Raw genomic sequence first — 22,610 nt, 5'->3', positions numbered from 1 at the left:
GAGGCATGATGAGAACGGGACATAGTTCAATAAATGCGACATGATGAGAAGAACCCAACTATGTATAGAATAATCTTTCTTGCTTTTTTGTACAGATCAGTTACTAGATGTCAACTAGATGTTTACATGCACTATGCACTTTATCATGCAAATGCACTATGCACTTTATTATATCTAATTCTAGTATCACATTCAACACTAGGTTGCTTTGCATATTTGCATGGACTCAACAGCAAGTATTGAATGTACTAAGCACTTTAAATACCTCTATGCAGGATACATTATTAGCTACTAAATTGCCATTTGCAGATTGACCATATAGGTTTATTGCATATTTGCACATCCATGCATATTTGCATGGTTTCAATATTTAGGTATTGAATGCACTACGCACTTTCAATACCTTTATTTAGGATATACCACCAGCTGCTAAACTGCTTATTGCAGTTAGACCATAGAGGTTGATTATTGCAATTTTGCAAGTTCAAGCATTAGCACTTTTTATTTTCCCACATGGGGTGTATTTAAAAAGTTGCTGCTATATGCATTATGCACTTTATTAGCAACAGACTGGGCTATGCTGGCTGATAACATGATCTAGCCAAGCATTAGGCATTTCATTCATTTATTAATGCCAGTAATAGAGGTTTTTTCATTAGTTACCCATTTGTTTATTATTTATTGATAATGGTAAGCCACTTTATAGCCAGCACCTATTTTGGGGATATTATGCCATGGTTCCCATACTCTACATGCTGCCATGCTTTTCTTGACATTATGTGTTGTTCAGCGCAAGTGGCATTTTGAAACACTTTGCTCTAGAGCAGTAAATTTTTTTACATCAGCTCTGACAGTTTTACTGCCTGCACTAATTATCAAAGCTGGACAAACGGTGTGTAATTTACGAATGTTGAGAAATGTTTCGAATTTAGCATTTTATTTTCAGCTCTGACAGTTTTACTGCCTGCACTAATTATCAATGCTGGACAAACGGTGTGTAATTTACGAATGTTGAGAAATGTTTTGAATTTAGCATTTTATTTTCTCATTACGCTCCTGTGAGCATTTGGTTCTGTAATTATTTAACACATACAGACATTATAACAAAAACATGAAAGGCGCTGGGAACGAGTCCAATATGCATTTACTAAGGGCATTGTGCAGTGATTTGCAAGGGTTAAGATGTCTGCCATGTTAGGATTGAGACAGCAGTTAATTGTCTTGGAGACACTCTACATTGCGAACTGGGGATAGAGTTATATGAGTCCATATATAGTCACCTTGTCTATGTTTACACTGTTCTACGTGATCAAGCGGTCTGTGTACCGTGAAACGCGTTGTGTTTCGTGCTTTTTCCTATCCATGCTGACTTTAAAATAAAGGCATGTCAGTCTGGATCAATTTGGGTTTTCCTTGCCTCAGCATAGAGAGTCATTAAGGCTTTCTTTATTCCTGTTTCTTTTGGGAGTGCATTCCGTTCATCTCATCCCGTTTCCAATCCGGATCGGGTAATGGGTTTTCTTTAAATATATATATATATATATATATATATATATATATATATATATATATATATACACTAGCCGTTCCCGGCATAAAATATGCCATTCTACCATATCTTAAAGGTCAATATCGGTCGGTAATTCATGGGGTCACTTCTGTGTATCTTAAATATAGGAATTACCACTGATCGCTTCCAAGGAGGGGGTGTAGGTCCTTGTGACTAAGTAATGGTATAGGTAAATGTCTTCTTTTGAATTTGAAAGGCATATTTGTATCAGATGGAATGAGAGGTACGTGCTATATAAGAACATTGATTACCCAGGCCTCTATGATGTGTCTTTGTAGATGTGCAATACTCAAGCTTGTTCCATTGCAGAGTCTCTGCGATGGCATAGTATTGCGCTGTAGCATGATTACAGCACCTACTTTCAGTTTTAGCTTGTGAGAAGGCATTCATCCTTCACTGTTTCACCCTTTAGAGACTGAAACATTGAGCCAGTAATTAACTGTTCATCGGCACTGGAACACTTGTGCCCTATATGAGGAGAAGTGGGGGTGGAAAGGAGTAACATGAAAGCATTCCACATTTTTGCAATAGTGGAAGGTGAAGGTGACTGCGTAGAATCATGCTCATTCTTTTTGTGAAAATTATAGCTTTTGTTGAAGTGGAAGGGCACACAGAGGTGCACTTTGACATTTTGACAGCATAGGGCAACATAACACTGATAAATTTTATCAGCTGAGTATGTAAACATACATAAGTTTTAAGGATACCAATCTTCTATTTTACACACGGCTTAAATTTTGGTTGGACAAAGGATTAATCAATGAAGATGAATATTTCTTTTTGAAAAATAAAAATCCTACAACTCCATTGATTTATTTCAATCTGAAGATTCACAAGAGTCTCTGTAATCCTCCAGGCAAACCTATACAGGCCGATTCATGTAATACCTCCCAAAAGTGTCGCACGCGGCTGGCGCACAGCGTGCCCGTGCGAATGTCTGCGCCAGCCGCGTGCGATAAAATCAATTTCCGCGCACAGCGTATTCATGGATTCCCAGCTCCAAAAGCAGACGTGGCGCAGAGTGGTGCAGAGACCCTGCATCAGCGCCAGTTACGCCCCCAAGAACGCCCTCACGCAAGGAAAAGCCATCAAGATCGCAAAACCATCGCAAAGGGCTGCGCCTGCGAGAAGTATTACACGCAAATGGCCTGGGTGCGTGTATTTCAGGGGTGTGCGAGAAGTCCCACACGCGAATGGCCTGGGTGCGTGTATTTCAGGGGTGCGCGAGAAGTATTACACGCAAATGGCCTGGGTGCGTGTATTGCAGGGGTGCGCGAGAAGTTCCACACACGATTGGCCTGGGCGCGTGTATTTCAGGGGTTCGCGGGTAGTTTCACACGTGAACGGGCCTGGGGGAGCGTGTGCGTGTATACCAGGGGTGCGCGAGAAGTTCCACACGCGATCGGGCCTGGGGGAGCATGTGCATGTATTTCAGGGGCTCGCGGGTGGTTTCACACGTGATCGGGCCTGGGGGAGCGTGTGCGTGTATTTCAGGGGCTCGCGGGTGGTTTCACACGCGATTGGGCCTGGGGGAGCGTGTGCGTGTATTTCAGGGGTGCGCGAGAAGTTCCACACGCGATTCGCCTGGGTGCGTGTATTTCAGGGGCTCGCGGGTGGTTTCACACGCGATCGGGACTGGGGGAGCGTGTGCGTGTATTTCAGGGGCTCGCGGGTGGTTTCACACGCGATCGAGCCTGGGGGAGCATGTGCGTGTATTTCAGGTGCTCGCGGGTGGTTTCACACGCGATCGGGCCTGGGGGAGCGTGTGCGTGTATTTCAGGGGCTCGCGGGTGGTCTCACACACGATCGGGCCTGGGGGAGCGTGTGCGTGTATTTCAGGGGTGCGCGAGAAGTTCCACACGCGATTGGCCTGGGTGCGTGTATTTCAGGGGCTCGCGGGTGGTTTCACACGCGATCGGGCCTGGGGGAGCGTGTGCGTGTATTCCAGGGGTGCGCGAGAAGTTCCACACGCGATTGGCCTGGGCGCGTGTATTTCAGGGGCTCGTGGGTGGTTTCACACGTGATCGGGCGTGGGGGAGCCTGTACGTGTATTTCAGGGGCTCGCGGGTGGTTTCACACGCGATCGGGCCTGGGGGAGCGTGTGCGTGTATTTCAGGGGCTCGGGGGTGGTTTCACACGCGATCGGGCCTGGGGGAGCGTGTGCGTGTATTTCAGGGGCTCACGGGTGGTTTCACACGCAATCGGGCCTGGGGGAGCGTGTGCGTGTATTTCAGGGGTGCGCGAGAAGTTCCACACGCGATTGGCCTGGGTGCGTGTATTTCAGGGGCTCGCGGGTGGTTTCACACGCGATCGGGCCTGGGGGAGCGTGTGCGTGTATTTCAGGGGCTCGCGGGTGGTTTCACATGCGATCGGGCCTGGGGGAGCATGTGCGTGTATTTCAGGGGTGCGCGAGAAGTTCCACACGCGATTGGCCTGGGTGCGTGTATTTCAGGGGCTCGTGGGTGGTTTCACACGCGATCAGGCCTGGGGGAGCGTGTGCGTGTATTCCAGGGGTGCGCGAGTAGTTCCACACGCGATTGGCCTGGGCGCGTGTATTTCAGGGGCTCGCGGGTGGTTTCACACGCGATCGGGCCTGGGGGAGCGTGTGCGTGTATTTCAGGGGCTCGCGGGTGGTTTCACACGCGATCGGGCCTGGGTGAGCGTGTGCGTGTATTTCAGGGGTGCGTGAGATGTACCACACGCGATTGGGCTGGGTGCGGGTACTCCAGGGCTGCGCGGGAAGTTTTACACGCTCGCCTACAACACGTATTCATGGAAACGAACGTGGCCAATCCGGAAACACGTACGCCAGCAGGAAGTAGGCGTACGTCCACCCACACAGCATAAAAGTGCACGCAAACAACAAACAAGCTCAGACGCCAGGATGAACATACCGTTCCTAGCAGCAGTGGCCGTGGGATACCGCAGGAGGAGGAGGAGGATAGTCCGGGCCAGAATTTTTACACCCAGAACCAGCCTTTTTGGGATGCCTGATGACCATGTGTATGGGAGGTACAGGTTTCCACCTCACATAATACTCGACCTGGTCAGTGAGTGGGAGAATTCCCTCACATCAACCACCCTGTGCTCCCAAGCACTCAGCCCCCTGGAGAAGGTCCTCAATGTACTGCACTTCCTGGCCACTGGATCATTTCAGCGGACAAGTGCCATAGTGGGGGGGGTGTCACAGGCCACGCAGTCACGCTGCCTACACCAGGTCTTGGCCATCATCACTGCACGCCCATCAGTCCGCAGGCACATATACCTGCCCAGAACACCTGCAGAAAGGCAGGCTGTTGCCCAGGACTTCTACAGGGTGGCACAATTCCCCAAAGTGCTAGGTGCCATTGATTGCACCCATGTGGCTCTACGTCCCCCCAGGGCAACTGAGCACATCTATAGAAACCGCAAGCACTGGCATTCCATCAATGCCCAGGTAGTATGTGATGCCAAGGGAATCATCACCTCAGTATACGCCAACTATCCAGGCCCCACCCACAACAGTTTCATCTACAGAATGTCTACCCTAAACCGGGATATAGAAGCTGGGCGGCATGGCGATACATGGCTGCTCGGTGAGTATAAATACCACTCCGCATGCATGCATGTCAGATACTGAGTAATGTCACAACCCCACTGATGATACCCATCACCACCTCCCCAGGGGACAGTGCCTACCCTCTCAGCACCCACATGATGACGCCAATTCGGAACCCCACCACGCCGCCCCAGGTAAGATACAACACAGCCCACATTGCAACCCGGGGCATCGTGGAGTGCACATTCGGAGTGCTCAAGTCACGCTTCCGCTCCCTTGTCCGTTCTGGCGGGCAGCTGTTATACGCTCCCCCAGTAGTGTGCAGGATCATAGTGGCAGCATGTGTCCTGCACAACGTTGCAACACGCCGGGGCCTGGCCGTGGACATGGTGGTGCCCCCACATCCCCAACCACATGCATGCCCACTGCGCATGGGATGGGAAAGGGCACGGGGTGAGGCAGCCCATATGCAGCTCTTGGCTAATTACTTCACATAAAATCACACCCCTGTGGAGTGCACACAGCCCTGGCACATACCAGCTGACAATCAATGATGATTGTTACTGACAATTATGATGTGTCAATGGACAGTCAACTGTCACAACCATACCAGCCTGAGATTGTACATCTGGAAGTGTTCCATTGTGTGCTTCCCAAACTACACAAACAGCACCAATGCTGTGTTCATAAGACACACTTCTATGCTGCTGAAATCATTACCCCCTTGCAAGACACAACATGACAACAGTGCCATGTCACCCAACCCCTCCCCAGCACCGCCACCCAACACACCATGGCATGACATGCCATGTGAGAGCAAACAAAGTCATCCCCCAAACATGACATGTGTCACAAAGTACAGTGTCCCTAATGGAAACTGGCCACACACAATATGCCCACATGAATATAGAAACAACAACACACATGACCAAATACTTACCACAATACAATCGACATAGCATAAACATGACAGTACTAAGGCAAAGGATACGTAGTCTTACAACATGAGAATGCCAGCACATCCAGCACCTCCAACTGTACAGTGTTGTTGCCAGCACATCTGGAAGTCCACTGCTCACAACATGAGCCCCATCTCCAAAGTGGACGGCCTTGTGAAGACATGTGGAATGAACCTGCAAATCAGGAGGGAGACATGGATGCACAAGCACACATCAATACACCATGCAGTGCACAATACAACAACAATATGCACTAGGAATGTATACACAGTATTGACTACAGACTGCCCACACAGCTCATGGGAGTCCAACGTCACTGTGTAATTCACTGTCACTTGGGCACACCCTTTGCAAGCCCATGGAAACGGGAAGCAGGAGGGGTGTGTGTCTCACTGACCCAAGCATCTAACCCAAACTCAGGACAAGCCTGCATGTGCCCAGCCGGAATACAGTGGATGCCCACGGGAGCCACACAAGGCAACGCACTGCAACAAAAAATGAAAAATCAAAAATCAAAAATGGCCATGTGTGGGCCAGGAGGGGTAGGGGAGGCCACCCAGGAGGTCCGAGGACAGGGTGCCCACCAACAGTCACCTGCGTGAATGTTGAAAAAAAAAAACACCTCCATGGGCTCATGGCCTGCACGGCTACTAAATAGTGGGAGATTCACTGCTGGATTTGCTCTCCTCAACCTCTGCTGCTGCTGCCACAGGAGGTGGTGGTGCCATGGGAGGCAGCCCACGCAATGCCCTAGTTTGGTCCTCCATGGCAGCAAGCATGCGGGCCTGGAAGGCCTCATTCTGGAGGGATATGGTGCGGAGATCCTCATGCAACACCCGACGTGTTGCCCGGACCTCCGCCCGAGTTGACTGCATCTCTGCTGAGAGCGCACGGGTGACGCGCTCCAGCAGCTGTTCCGTCCTGTTGACAATGGAAGCCTCAAGGTCCACAAGAGTCTGCCTGAGGTGCCGGACCTCTCCCCTCAGGGCTTCCCTCTGTCCCTGGGCATCTATTGAAATTGATTCCCTCAGATTGTCCAGGGCCGCCTGTCTGTCCCTGTTGGACGCCAACATGTCCTCCCTGACTGATTGGCAAATGGAGTCTGTTGCCTGCTGTAGTAGCTCCATCTGCCTTTCTGGGGGGACAATGGAAGTGGCCACCCTCTCCATGGCCTGAGCAATCATTTCGGATGATGCTACCTGTTGGTTGGCCATACCGTAAATGGATTGCTCCCATGCGGTATTGCCTGGTGGCGGACGGCCACCGCATTGGCGGGCACCACACCTGTCTGTAGCAAGGCGAACTGCACCTTGCTGTGTCGGCATTGCCTGAGGCTGCAGGACTGCATTTCCCCTCTGAACTGCTGGCCCAGGAACAGGATCAGATGTTGCGGAGTGTGGCCCTGCATCGGTAACCACCACAGGCGCACCGACCAACACTGACATCCCCATAGTGGGCTCTACCCCTGGTGCAGGTGGGTCGGACAGAACAGTATCCCTTCCATGAACACATACCTGCGAATCCACATAGGCCTCATCCGAATCAACACCTGAAAAGAGTTCTGGGGAGGTGCAGCCAGGGACACCCCGGGACAGTATGGCCTGCAGCAAGAGAGGGTTCTCCCCCACCACCAAACCACGTCCCCCACTGGTGCCTGGTCGCGCTTCAGAACCCTCCTGGGCCTGCACCATCTCCTCTCCCTCAACAGCATCAGGTGCGTCATCCTCTGCAAAAACAAGAAAGACAAAAAATGGAAACAGGCATTAGCACCATGGCACGCTATTAGGCCAGACAAGCCACAGTACCAGTACTTGATTTACACTTGTCCCACATGACTATAACCCTCCCATGCATGCACTGTCGATGAGTTGGAAGGGGAGGAAAATGTCAGACACTGATGACACCAAGATGGGAGAGCACACAGATAGCAGATGGCATGTACCATGGGCATGACATATATGTGACAATGGGGCAGAGTGATGCGCAGTAGAACCAGGTGAATTCCTACAATCAGCCTGAATGAACACAGCTTAATACGGAACAATGTGGTAGCAAGATGCCACTTCAAGGGCAACTGGCGCAATGTAGTGCAAAACACCTACTGTGGCCAGAAGGGACACTGTAATACCCAAATCCCGGGGTGCAGAATGCATTGGATGAAGCACATGGGTGGGACAAAACACTCAGGCACACACACCCCGACCTGGCACTCAACCGAATCCCCTCCCACAAACTACATACACTTGGATCACACACACATGCATGTGCACTCAACGGACAATGCCTCATAATCTGGCAGTTCTCCCACATCTTGGATCTGCTCCTCTGTGACGTAGGTCCCAGCAACATGCTCATGTAGAGTGAGTTCTATGTCCTCTTGTGGAGACCCACCTCCAGTCACCAGAGTTGCGGCATGACTTGAGGCCAGCTTTTTCTTTGCCCTACGCTTAAGGTCGTTCTAGCGCTTGTAGCACTCAACAGCTGTGCGCCTCATAAACCCAAGGGCACTTATGCTGTCCGCGATGGACTGCCATGTGCCTGACGTCGAGCAGGTGTAATCCTACACCCTGAAGTGACCAACATTTCGGCGTCATGTTCGGACACATACTGCACAAGTGCATCCAGTTCGGCATCATTGAAGCTAGGCTTCCTTGGCGTGCCGGACCGTGTAGCCGTGTCGGGGTCATCAGCCTGTACTGGACGAGCACTCTTCCTCTTTCTTTTTGCGGGTGGTGGGGATCCGGAGTGCCCTACGCCGCTCTGGACACTAGAGGCAGGAGCACCGGTGGACTGTGTAGTAGTAGTGTGCGATGGCACACTGTCATGATGCCTACCCCCGGAGCACCAGGCCAGGCCCAGCACCCCCGGAAGCAGGCATCATGCCCTCGGGTAAAAGCCCAGCGGCCCCTTATAGGGGCTCTTTGGACTCAGTCCTGGCGCCTTTGGCGCCAGGCTCATGTTGGACATCAGTCCTGGCGCCATAGGCGCCAGGCTCATAAAGGGAGGTGTTTTGTGCACTTACCTGATGCAGACCATGCTGCACGCTTCAGGCCTCCCTGAGACCTGAAAGGGACTATTTTTTCATAGAGACTATTTTTTCACTCGGGCGTGGCCAGGGAAGGATACATACCTAGTTGGGGAAGGATACATACCTGGGACTTCTTTGGAGGCTATTTAAGCCACGCCCAGACAGCAGCTCATGCTTCGCGTTGTTCTGCTTCCTGCAGCTTAACGCTCACCGGGTCTGCTCCTGCTCCTGGACTCCAGCCACACCCGCCTCGAACCTGGAAGACCTGCAAGGAAGGAAGAGAAGAGAAAGGTGAAAACCAAGGACTATTTCAAACTTCTTACCTGCATCCGGAATCTTCTCGCCAGCATCCCTGAAGAAAGACTTCCATTTAAAAGCATTGCGTTGCTCGCTGCAGCGCCACGCTTCACTCACCTGTCCTCGAGACATCTCCCGGCTCCATCGCGGCTGTCAGCATCGGACGCCACATCTCTGCACCTAGGGGAGAGAGGAAGAAACAAAAGGTGAGCAGAAGGAACACAGAAGGAAAGCCTGATTAACAGCCATAATACTTACCGGCTTTTCTTCCACATTTCGGGTCGGCGCCGCCCCGTTGGCAGGTACCGTACCCCGGCCCCTATGGGGAAAGGACAAGAGACATTTCTGGGGAATGATAAGGACATTTAGAGGGATCGCCCTCATCACTACTCACCTCGGCAGTTTAACCCCTCGACGCATCGCCTTCATTCTGCACCTGAAATAAAGGACAGATCACAGGTTAGAAAGACAACATAAAGGGGGCTTCACTTGAACTTTGAACTTTCATACTTACGGCGCATCGCTCAGGAAAGTCAAGTGGATTTTGCCAGCGCCATTCTGAAAACCAGTGAAGTAACTGGACGAACGCGCGCCCCTGCACCAGAAGCAGGATGGAGCGTTCATCCTTCCGAGCTTAAACCGGGGTTTGGAGGAAGTTAGAGAGGAACGAAAGGGGAAAGGGGGGAGCTAGCACACTATTCTGCAGACTGTTAATCCCCTTTCTCATCTGCAGAAGGATATTCCTACGGGCCAGGCAAGCACGATTTGGAGGTCCTGTCCAATCGGTGTTCCGGGTCCTGCGCATCACGCTAGAAGAGGCCACAGCAATCCAGACTAGACCAGCGCCCCCGTGGGAACCAGGTGAGCGTTACAGAACGCGAAGCCTTCCTACAAATTCCCACCCAGGCACTATGGAAACTTCCGAAACTGACCAGTTGGCCCAATTACTGGGGGAATTACGGGCCGAAGTACACGCCGCTCATCAAGAGACTAGTGCCCTCAGGAGGGAAGTGATTGTAATAAAGGATAGAGCTGATGACCTGGCTAGACAGCTTTTGCAAGGTCAAGCTGGACAAACTCCTTTACCCGGTTCCGGGGGAACCCCGCTCCTGTGGTTTCCAGTAACCCGGTGCAGATTAATCTACCTGGAAACATACCACTGGCCCCACATGAACGCTTTGCTGGGGACCCCAAACGATTCGCCGTATTCATGAATCAGTGTCGTTTGCACTTCCTATGCAGACCTGGGGCCTTCCCTAATGATCAGACCAAGGTAGCCTTTGTGTTGTCATATCTCAGCGGCTGTGCTGCCGATTGGTCAGTCCCACTGGTAACTCAAGATGACCCGATTCTTCATGATTTTCAAGGATTTCAAACAAGCATGGAAAGGTTATTTGCTCGACACTCCCAGGGACAGGCTCTGGATGACAAACTTCTATCTCTGCGACAGGGCAATCAAGACCTTCTATCCTACATTGCAACCTTCAATAGACTAATTGTGGAAACTGGTTGGCCAGAGGATAAAAGAATCACGTTATTCTATCGAGGTCTACGCAGGGAACTTAAAGATGTCCTGGCACAAGTTGTAAATCCGCCCGAAGAATGCACTGAATATATAGACTTAGTGGTCCAATTGGATCACAGGCTGCAAAACAGAAAAGCAGATCGGTCCAAGTTTGAAACCCGGGTGTTGGCCAAGACCCACGCTAACCCCAAGGGGGCTGATGGCTCGGAGCCTATGCAAATCGGAGGGGTTAAAGGACCCCTAACTCAAAAAGAACGGGAAAGAAGACGACAGATGCAATTATGCCTTTATTGTGGGTCCTCTGGACACTTTCTACGAGATTGCCCGGTTAAGCCACCCAAGAAGGTGGTAGGAGCCGCTGATAAAATCCATGGAAACTCTGCATCGGGAAACGACCACGCCCGGCAAGCGTAGGGGTCCGCTTGCCGAGCTTGAAAACTAACTCTCAGACCTCGCATTTCATTGTGCCAATGGTCCTCGTAGAACCGGAACAGCCTAAACGGTTGCATGCTATAAAGGCATACATCGATAGCGGGGCTATAGGAAACTATGTGGATCGAGAATTGGTCTCTAGGATAAACCTCCCTCTGCGTCCTAAAACCAACAAAGATGTCATCACCACAATAGATGGAACCGAAATTGCCTCTGGACTAGTAACACATTCCACAGCTGAGGTGACACTTGTAGGTCCGGATGGCCATCGGGAGGCAGTTGTGTTTGATGTAATGAAGGCTCCACAGTTTCAGCTTATTCTCGGAATCCCTTGGTTAGAGACACATAATCCTCGAATTGATTGGCGAGCGAAGAGAATAACCTTCCCGGATTGTGCACAAACCTGCTACCCAGAAAATCCAAAGATTAATCTAGCATCAGTAACCTCTGTCCCCGTGCAACTACCTCCAGAGTACCAAGACTTTCAGGACGTCTTCCAAAAGGAACAGGCCAACACGTTACCTCCCCACAGATCGTACGATTGCCAAATCGATCTGGTGCCCGGTGCACAACCCCCTTGTAGCAGGATTTACGCCCTTACTGAACCAGAGAATCTGCATTTGAGACAATATTTAGATCAATACCTCGCCAATGGTTTCATTCGCCCGTCAAAGTCCCCGGCATCCTCAGCTTTGTTCTTCGTGCCTAAAAAAGAAGGCGACCTTAGAACTTGTATCGATTACCGCGCATTGAACCAGATAACTGTTAAAAATCGTTACCCTCTGCCTCTGATCCCTGAACTCCTTGACCAGATGAAGAACGCTTGCGTATACACCAAGTTAGATCTCCGGGGGGCTTATCATCTGGTACGAGTAAAAGCAGGCGACGAATGGAAAACGGCCTTCCGTACAAAATATGGACTATTCGAATACCAGGTGATGCCTTTCGGGTTGTGCAACGCGCCTGCAGCCTTCCAATTCTTCATGAACGATGTCCTTCGGGAACTCATCGATGTCTGTGTTGTCGTGTATATTGATGACATTCTTGTGTACTCCTCTTCGGAATCTGATCACAGAAAGCATGTCAGGGCCGTCCTAGAGAAACTGCGCCAGCACAAACTGTTTGCCAAGCTGGAAAAATGTGTTTTCCATACCACCGAGGTTGAGTTTCTCGGATTCATCCTGACACCTAAAGGGATCCAAATGGATTCACGGAAAGTGGATGCCATCCTCAAATGGCCATCACCTAGTTCGTTGAAAGGTGTCCAAAGCATGCTTGGTTTTGCCAACTTTTATCGCAGGTTTATCCCGGAGTTTTCACGTGTGGTGCAACCCATCACTGCACTCTTGCGAAAAAATAAACGTTTTGAATGGACCGAGGAAGCCGAACAGGCCTTTCAGGAGTTGAAAGCTAAGTTCACGTCCGCACCTATTTTGAAGCACCCGCGTCCAGATCTCCCATATATAGTCGAAACCGACGCGTCCAGCTTAGCCATGGGAGCTGTCCTGTCTCAGAGAGACCCTGAAACCAACCAACTGCACCCCGTAGCATTTTGGTCCAGAAAGTTCTCGCCGCCGGAGATAAATTATGCGATCACCGATAAGGAACTATTAGCCATTAAGTCCGCCTTTAAGGCTTGGCGGCATTATCTCCTCGGCGCCAGGCATACCATCACCGTGATCACTGATCACCGAAATTTACAGTATTTAAAAACTGCCAAGGCTCAATCGTCTCGACAGCTCCGATGGGCTTTGTTCTTTGCTGAGTTCGATTTTGTAATCACCTACCGCCCCGGCTATAAGAATGGTAAGGCGGATGCTCTATCCCGAATTGGAATGGAAGAAATAGACACAAACTCAGAACCTGTGCCGATAATTCCCGAACAAAGAATTTAGGGGATAACCACTTTACAAACCCTTGAAGACATTCAAGCACGAGTGAAACAATTCCTGGACTCTTCAGCCTTGCAGGATTGGATCAAAAGGGGGTCTAACTTTTCCGTCAAGGATGGCTTACCTTACTTCCAAGGACGCTTATTTTTGCCAGAAAAGGAATTGCAAGAACTGGTTATTTCCTGTCATCATGATACCCTGATGGAAGGACATCCTGGCATTGCCAAAACAGAGGAAAAGGTTAAACGACAATTCTGGTGGCCTTCCTGGCGAAAGGATATTAAATCTTTCGTGATGTCCTGTGGAGTTTGTGCCCAAAACAAAGGTCAAAAGACAAGACCCGCCGGTTTTCTTCAGCCCTTAGACATTCCACCAGCACCATGGCACACCCTGTCACTAGATTTTATCACGGACCTGCCCTCTTGTAATGGTTACAATACTATTCTGGTCGTGGAGGATTTATTTTCCAAAATGGCCCACTTTATTCCGTTGAAAGGATTACCTTCAGCCTTTGTTCTTGCCAAGGAATTCCTTGAAAATATCATCCGTTTGCATGGATTCCCATCCATACTAGTCTCCGATCGGGGAAGCCAGTTTATTTCTCATTTTTGGAAAAAGTGTTGTCAACTGGCACAAATCAACATAAGACTCTCGACCAGCCACCACCCACAGACCGATGGTCGGACGGAGAGAACGAACCAGACCCTTGAACAATATCTACGATGTATGTTGCACCAATCGGAGGGTAATTGGAAGGACATTTTATGGGTGGCTGAATATGCATACAATAACTCGATACACTCTGGAACTGGTCAGAGCCCCTTTTATACCCTATATGGACATCACCCTCGTACTTCAGACTTGGACTCACCTCTGAGCCTTGAAATGCCCGCAGTGGACCATTTGCATTCCACGATTACTCAAGCCTTCAAGGATGCAACTGCACATTTGGAACATGCGAAAGGGAAATGCAAAAAGAATGCGGATCTGCATCGAAGAGAGGCGCCTCCATACCAAATAGGGGATCAAGTATGGTTGGCTACCAAACACCTATCACTCAAGGGGCCTCAAACTTTTAATCCAAGGTATTTAGGCCCTTACTCGATCAAAGCTATAATCAACCCAGTGGCAGTCAAGCTCGATCTACCAGCTAACATGCGGATTCACCCCGTTTTTCATGTGTCACTTTTGAAACCAGTGCACCCAGGAACCAGATTAACAAGGCCACCAGAACTGATTCAGATAGATGGGGAGCCTGAATTCGAGGTGAAGAACATTTTGGTTTCTAAGATCTCAAAATCAAAACTTTTCTATCTAATTGATTGGAAAGGGTACGGGCCTCAGGAAAGGTCTTGGGAACCCAGTGATCACGTACATGCACCTCGGCTGGTAAAAAGGTTCCATCGGAATTTCCCAAACAAACCGAAACCTCCAGAAGGAACAACCTTGGGAGGGGCCTTGGGGGGGGAGTGCTGTGATGATGCCTACCCCCGGAGCACCAGGCCAGGCCCAGCACCCCCGGAAGCAGGCATCATGCCCTCGGGTAAAAGCCCGCGGCCCCTTATAGGGGCTCTTTGGACTCAGTCCTGGCGCCTTTGGTGCCAGGCTCATGTTGGACATCAGTCCTGGCGCCATAGGCGCCAGGCTCATAAAGGGAGGTGTTTTGTGCACTTACCTGATGCAGACCATGCTGCACGCTTCAGGCCTCCCTGAGACCTGAAAGGGACTATTTTTTCATAGGGACTATTTTTTCACTCAGGCGTGGCCAGGGAAGGATACATGCCTAGTTGGGGAAGGATACATACCTGGGACTTCTTTGGAGGCTATTTAAGCCACGCCCAGACAGCAGCTCATGCTTCGCGTTGTTCTGCTTCCTGCAGCTTAACGCTCACCGAGTCTGCTCCTGCTCCTGGACTCCAGCCACGCCCGCCTCGAACCTGGAAGACCTGCAAGGAAGGAAGAGAAGAGAAAGGTGAAAACCAAGGACTATTTCAAACTTCTTACCTGCATCCGGAATCTTCTCGCCAGCATCCCTGAAGAAAGACTTCCATTTAAAAGCATTGCGTTGCTCGCTGCAGCGCCACGCTTCACTCATCTGTCCTCGAGACATCTCCCGGCTCCATCGCGGCTGTCAGCATCGGACGCCACATCTCTGCACCTAGGGGAGAGAGGAAGAAACAAAAGGTGAGCAGAAGGAACACAGAAGGAAAGCCTGATTAACAGCCATAATACTTACCGGCTTTTCTTCCACATTTCGGGTCGGCGCCGCCCCGTTGGCAGGTACCGTACCCCGGCCCCTATGGGGAAAGGACAAGAGACATTTCTGGGGAATGATAAGGACATTTAGAGGGATCGCCCTCATCACTACTCACCTCGGCAGTTTAACCCCTCGATGCATCGCCTTCATTCTGCACCTGAAATAAAGGACAGATCACAGGTTAGAAAGACAACATAAAGGGGGCCTCACTTGAACTTTGAACTTTCATACTTACGGCGCATCGCCAGGAAAGTCAAGTGGATTTTGCCAGCGGCATTCTGAAAACCAGTGAAGTAACTGGACGAACGCGCGCCCCTGCACCAGAAGCAGGATGGAGAGTTCATCCTTCCAAACCATAAGGTGAGCTTAAACCGGGGTTTGGAGGAAGTTAGAGAGGAACGAAGGGGGAAAGGGGGGAGCTAGCACACTATTCTGCAGACTGTTAATCTCCTTTCTCATCTGCAGAAGGATATTCCTACGGACCAGGCAAGCACGATTTGGAGGTCCTGTCCAATCGGTGTTCCGGGTCCTGCGCATCACGGTAGAAGAGGCCACAGCAATCCAGACTAGACCAGCGCCCCCGTGGGAACCAGGTGACCGTTACACACACTGACCACATGACTATCTGCAGGCATTAGCTGAAGTGTGATTATGGCAGGGGGAACCTCAGTCTGATGTACCGGGACCAACACTGTCCTTGCTGGGGGAGTTAGAGCTGGGGTGGACGGAGCTGCAGCTGCCCCTGCAGCCTCCCCACCCTGCCTACTCGGGGCAGCAGATGACATGGCTGCCCCTGTACCACGTGGCCTGGTGACACTGGCTTGCGCCGCCACCCGTGGCCTAGACTTGGCGACCTGGAAGTCAGCCTGGGAGTCACCCTGTGCTAGGTCAGGTGCCACAACGGGCCGGTCCAACAAGGGCTGAGCAGGGATGGTGTCAGCCACGTTTCCCTCAACCATGGGGGGGATGTGTGTCCCTCACTGGTCCTCCACACGTGGGGGGGTTTGGGGGAGTCTGCAAATCCTGGCCACGTCCCCTACCACGCCCACCACGCCCACCTCTTGGGGCTCGGCCACCTTTGCCACCCTTACCACTTGCTCGCCTCCCAGCCATGGCACTGATGGAGTTGTGCGTATGGGAGTTGCAGTGGACAATTGTCCTGGGCAATTGGGGGTCAAAGGGGTAGGGTACTAGATGGAATTCGTACCCAAGTGCTCTAGCAAGGCTGCATGTAACTCCTGGGGAAAGATGACGGGTCACGCAACGCACAGGCACCCCTAAAACACAAAATGACTTGCACGCGACCCCTCCTAGACTAAGTGCATGGGAAAAGGAACCTGCACTACGCTGTGGCACCCAGGAACACAAAAATGAACGTATGCATGTCACATGCAGCCTACAATGACCTCTGAAGGGGTACGCTACACACGGGGCTAGCACAGTTGGTAAATACGTGCGCGACTCACCATCTGCCTGGGAAAAGAGCGTGAAAAATACGCGCGTGTGTGCGTTGGCAACACCCCCGCCAAAAGAAGAATTGTACATTGTCTGAGGAGACAGGACAAAAGGAGAAGTCAACGCTGTTTGAGGAAACAGGTGGAAAAGAAAATCAGAAAAATACTGACAGAGGTAACACGGAGTACGAACTGGAAACGCTGTGAAGTAAATCGCGTGTGAACCGACAAGAAGTACAGATTTCACCCACTCGCTCTCCATGGGAAGCACGTACAAGGAAATGACATACTACACGCACCTTTTAAACCGCACCACACATCCAACGTCACTTCCGCGTATACGCACTGAGGCACTATCCTCCAATCACGCAGGCTGACACTCGGACGTGCAGTTTTTGGTCTTGTAACATTCCCCCGGGTACAGGGACACGCACGCGCGTGTCACGTCACAGACGCGCCTGCGCTGTCAGGGCCTTCGGTCCAATGGAATTGCGTACACAGGCCAATCGCGTGTGGAACTTCACGCGCACCCCTGAAATACACGCGCACAGGCCAATCACGTGTGGAACTTCACGCGCACCCCTGAAATACACGCACATGCTCCCCCAGGCCAGATCGCGTGTTAGACTTCGTGCGCACCCCTGAAATACACACACATGCTCCCCCAGGCCCGATCGCATGTGTAAACACCCGCGAGCCCCTGAAATACACGTACCCCGCTCCCCCAGGCCCGATCGTGTGTGAAAACACCCGCGAACCCCTGGAATACACGTACCCCGCTCCCCCAGGCCCAATCGCGTGTGAAACCACCCACGAGCCCCTAAAATACCCGCACGCAGCCCAATCGCGTGTGGGACTTCACACGCACCCCTGAAATACATGCACATGCTCCCCCAGGCCCGATCGCGTGTGGGCCTTCTCACGCGTGTAGGACTTTGGCGCACATTTTTTTCCTGCGCAGGGACGCTACCGCCTGCTTTCGTGTGGCGGACATGTATGGGCCTGTGCGCGTCTTTGGCTGTGCGCTGTTTTTCCCTATTCGATTCCATGAATACGTGTTGTAGGCGAGCATGTGGGCGTTCTGCGCACTTGCCTCCTGTACTTCCCCCGTGACGCCCACATTTTCACGAGTTGTTGCCCATTCTGCGTGTGACGCCCCGTGTTACGCCTACTTTTGTTATGTGCGCCGCGCTATGTGCGAATTCGCTGTGGCCTTATCGCACGGCGTTCGATGACCTGTGCGCCAGCGTGCGCCGCGCACTTTTTCAGCGCACATCCCACATTTCGCGCATGCACAGACTTCCATGAATAGATGTGCGATGTTTTCTGTGCGATAATCGCACTTGCACTGCGATAATCGCACTTGCACTGCGATTTTCGCTATTTCACTGCGAATCGCACGTTTTCGCACGCGTGCGCCGTTTGTTTGGCGCACGTTGATTCCATGAATCGGCCTGATAGTTTCTTCTTTTGGTAGTTTGCTTGAGAACACTGCTACATTTTCAGACTATTTTTTCCAACCTTTTGTCTTAAGTTTGAGTTCATACATTCGAGATACCACAGATTTGCTTATCAAATTGAATAATGTCAATAGGGGATCACACTTCATGCTGGTTTCCCTCAATGTCGTATCGTTATACACTTCTATCAATAATCAATATGGGTTGAATTCTTGCCGATATTCTTTGGAGAGCAGATCTGTGAGTTACCGAAAGCATATTTGCATGCTTGTGGGGATGTTACAATTCTGCTTAAAACATGATTATTTTATGTATGAGGATAAAATGTACAGACAAATACAGGGTACAGCCGTGGGCTCTTGCATGGCACCTACTTATGCCAATCTCTACATGGGATGGTGGGAAAATAAAAAAAGGCATGGAGATAGTAATTGGAACCTTACACTAAACATATAGTGATGTGGTATCGTTACCTCTTCATTATGTGAGATGGTTCAGAGGAATGTTTGTTCCAATATACGAGCACTCTGAATGATAATGTCATGAAATTACAACAGACCATTACCACTAGTAAAGAAGAACAAGTGTTCATGGCCATTAATTTTCGTGTGCTTAATAAAGAAATCCTATTTATATATGAAAGAGACCAATTTGAATTGTACCCTCCATGCCAAGAGTCATCAACACACTACTTTGAACAAATCCATACAATACAGAGAGTTTCTTACAGCGAAATGTATATGCAGCACGGATATTGATTACCAATCAACCAATCAGAAGCCAAAAAAAATAGGCCAAAGGTTTATCCATAGAAGTTATGGACACAACTCGGTAGAGCAGGAATAACATACCAGAATTGACCTATTCAAGACTAAAATCAAGCCCAAAGCTGAAACTGTTAGGTGCATTACGGGCTTCAATCATTGAGCTAAGGAAGTGAGGGCCATTATGAATAAATATAGGAAAATATTGACCAATGATAGAGATCTGAACAAAGTATTGGGCCCCTCTCTCCAAGTTACTTTTCGGAAAGTGCCCACTTTGAAAAATATACTGGCGCCTAGCAAGGTTACCATGGAACATGATTCTCAAAACTGGTTCCCTATTAAAAATCAGAAAGTAGGTTTCAGAAAATGTATGAAATGCAAAATGTGTGACTTTGTTACCAAAGAGCCCTTTACCAACTTGGGTGGCAAAATATGGTCATACAAACATAGAATTACATGCCTCACGAAGTTTGTGTTATATGTTATCTCATGCAGTTGTGGTCTTAATTATAAAGGGTCCACTTTTGGTCCGTTAAAGTTGCGTATTTTGCAACACTAGAGAGCCATCAAGAATGGTGATCTTAGGTATCCCCTAACATGACATTTCATGGACAGACATAATAGGGATGTTAAACAAATGTCTTTCCGGGGGTTTGGCCCATGTCTCACAAGACAAATGATTGGGTAATAGAGAATTAAAATTGCGCCAACTTGTGGCTAAACTAATATGCAAGTATGATACTTTGAAACCTTCTAGCCATAATGCAGATTCTGAGCTGTATGTGTTTCTTAACTAAGACTACCCTGAGTATCAATCTACTGAGACTCTTTGTTCTATGCTGGATAATTCAGCAGAATGTTTTGGCTTTGCGTTTACCCTCTCCTTTTCTTTTCTTTTCTCTTCCATTTTTATCCCTTCTATGCTAGTTGTCATAATTCCTAGCAATCTACTAAATAGCTTTGAGTATCACACTGTGACTGTTTCCATTTTGCCTACTTCTCTTTGTTAGCTCCATTAGTGAATATTACTATGCAGAAACTGTGTACATATGCACCTTCAAATTGCTATTTTGCACAGATATTGGCAGGTTGTATCAACTTTTATCAAAGACCATCAAGTCGTATACAATGTAATGTTTGTATTATTGTGGGCAATGTTTGTTCATGTTCATTTGTATATGATGGTGCACTTGCACTTTAGATGGTCAAATTCCCAAAAACATCTTAGGAGGTTGACAGACATGAGGCAATGTGGAATAATATCCTTTGGTGTCAAACAGAAATTATGTACATCCGCACCTTTGAATTGCTTTTTTGCAAGGGCATTGGCACTTTACATAAGTTTTCATAGAAGACTAATAAGTCTTAGACAATGCTCTGTCTGCACTATTGTGTGCGATACCAGTTTGCTTGGTCAGGTTTAACTGAGTTTTAATGCACTTGCACCTTATATGGTTTAATCCCAATGAACAACATAGGAGTCTGACAGACATGAAGTAATGTGGAGCATTTTCTTTTGGTGTGGGCTCGTTTGAATCTTCTATTAGACTGCTGTTTAGTTGCATTGTCAGTATTAATTATAAATTGTTTGATGTAAATGAGGCAGCTGCTGCTCTCTTTTAGTACGCTTACCTCTTCGCAAATTTTTGCTTCTGCCATATATTTGTTAAACACAATATGAGCAGTTTGTCGGGCTAATCCCCTCTGGAAGCCTATGGGCCTCATTACGACTCAGGCGGTAAGGGTTTTACGGCGGCGTAAACAGCGCCGACCCTTACCGCCTGAGTACGAGGTCCCTTAGCGCCATGGAGGTTTTAACACCTGCTTTTAGCAGGTGTTAAAATCCAAGGCGCTAAGGGACCATGGAGTTAATTACGCCACCGTAATTTACGGTGGCGTAATTAACGCCTTCCCCACTCCCATTATGCCCTATGGGGCAAAATGGCAATGGGGATGGGTAAATGGGTAAATGGGGATTTACCGCCCCGCCAAGGTTGGAATGGGGCGGTAAATACGCCAACCACCATGGCGTAAACATTGTTTACGCCATGGTGGTAAAGTCACGGCCCAGGCGGTAACTTACCGCCTGGGTCGTAATGAGGCCCTATGACATTAGGTTGCACATTTGTCCTTTAATTTATATCAGCTATTTGCCATATTTACATCAGACTTGCACTTTCCACTCTGGCCGCCCTTTTCATATCCGCGGCCATTTGCGATTTCTGAGCACGATGTCACATAACTTACGAGTTGAGGGGATGAACCCATTACACTGCTCTGATATTAACTAAGAAGCAACACTATATGCTGTTTTATCCTTGCCTGAAGAAGCTACTGTGGTTGGTAGCAGTATGCGTGGCATTTTCTCTACCCATTAGGGTCAGTGGCCCTCATTACGACCCTGGCGGAGAGGGGTTTACGCCAGCGTAATGCATGGCGTACCTCTCCGCCAGATTAGGACTTTCCGTAGCGCCATGGTGATTTTTACGCCTGGATTTTCCGGGCGGAAAAATCCATGGCGCTACGGGTCCTCTCGTTAATTACGCCACCGTAATCTACGGTGGCGTAATTAACGCCTTCCCCACTCCCATTATACCCTATGGGGCAAAAATGAGAATGGGGAAGGGTAAATGGGGATTGGGGACTTACCGCCCCGCCAAGGTCGGAATGGGGCGGTAAGTCCGCCAACCCCCATGGCGGAGTTGGCAGCTCTGCGCCATGGTCCATGGTGCAAATTGCACCATGGATCTCCGCCAGGGTCGTAATGAGGGCCAGTGTGTTACTCTGCAGGTCACTCTGATTGGCAGTATGTTTATATTCTACTGCAACATGAAGTGATGCACGTTTTAATAATAAAACTATTTTTGAATGAAGCACAGTCTCTGAGTGCTGGGTCTATCTGTTTCTCTCACAATTGCTGGTGGTTTTGGTACCTTTTGCAAGATTATGGGAGATACTTCATGTGTTTATTTATATATATATATATTACACGGCCTGCGGTAGCGGCCATGTAGTTATGGTTAAGTTGCTTAACCCATAGGAAGAGCACTTTTTGGGTGGTTTATATATTCGCTCACCCTGGACAAATCTTCACCAATCTTTGCAAAAAAAGTATATGGCCCACTCTGAATTTTTCTGCAAGGATGGGTGAGGTTTGGTCAAGGGGGGGCAAAGTTATAGGGGGGTCCAACATTTTTTTTTTTCCCATAGACATAATGGGAAAAAACTTTGCTCACACCTACAACCCAAACCGCTGGACGAATTTTCACCAAATGTGCAGCAGGAGCGGCGGCTTGGTCCCGAAAGCCTGCTTTTGTTAATTTGGTGTGTATCTATCCAGTAGTTTTTTCTTTAAACGACCAAAACGTAAGGCAAACAAATTTGTGATATCTATGTCCGCTCCGCGGACACACTTCCCTGTTCGCTTCGCG

Source organism: Ambystoma mexicanum, chromosome 2q (genome assembly GCF_040938575.1).
Source record: "Ambystoma mexicanum isolate Mex_15411 chromosome 2q, UKY_AmexF1_1, whole genome shotgun sequence".
NCBI lineage: Eukaryota > Metazoa > Chordata > Amphibia > Caudata > Ambystomatidae > Ambystoma > Ambystoma mexicanum.
The sequence above is the reverse complement of the archived record's forward strand: the minus strand, read 5'-3'. Positions refer to the sequence as shown.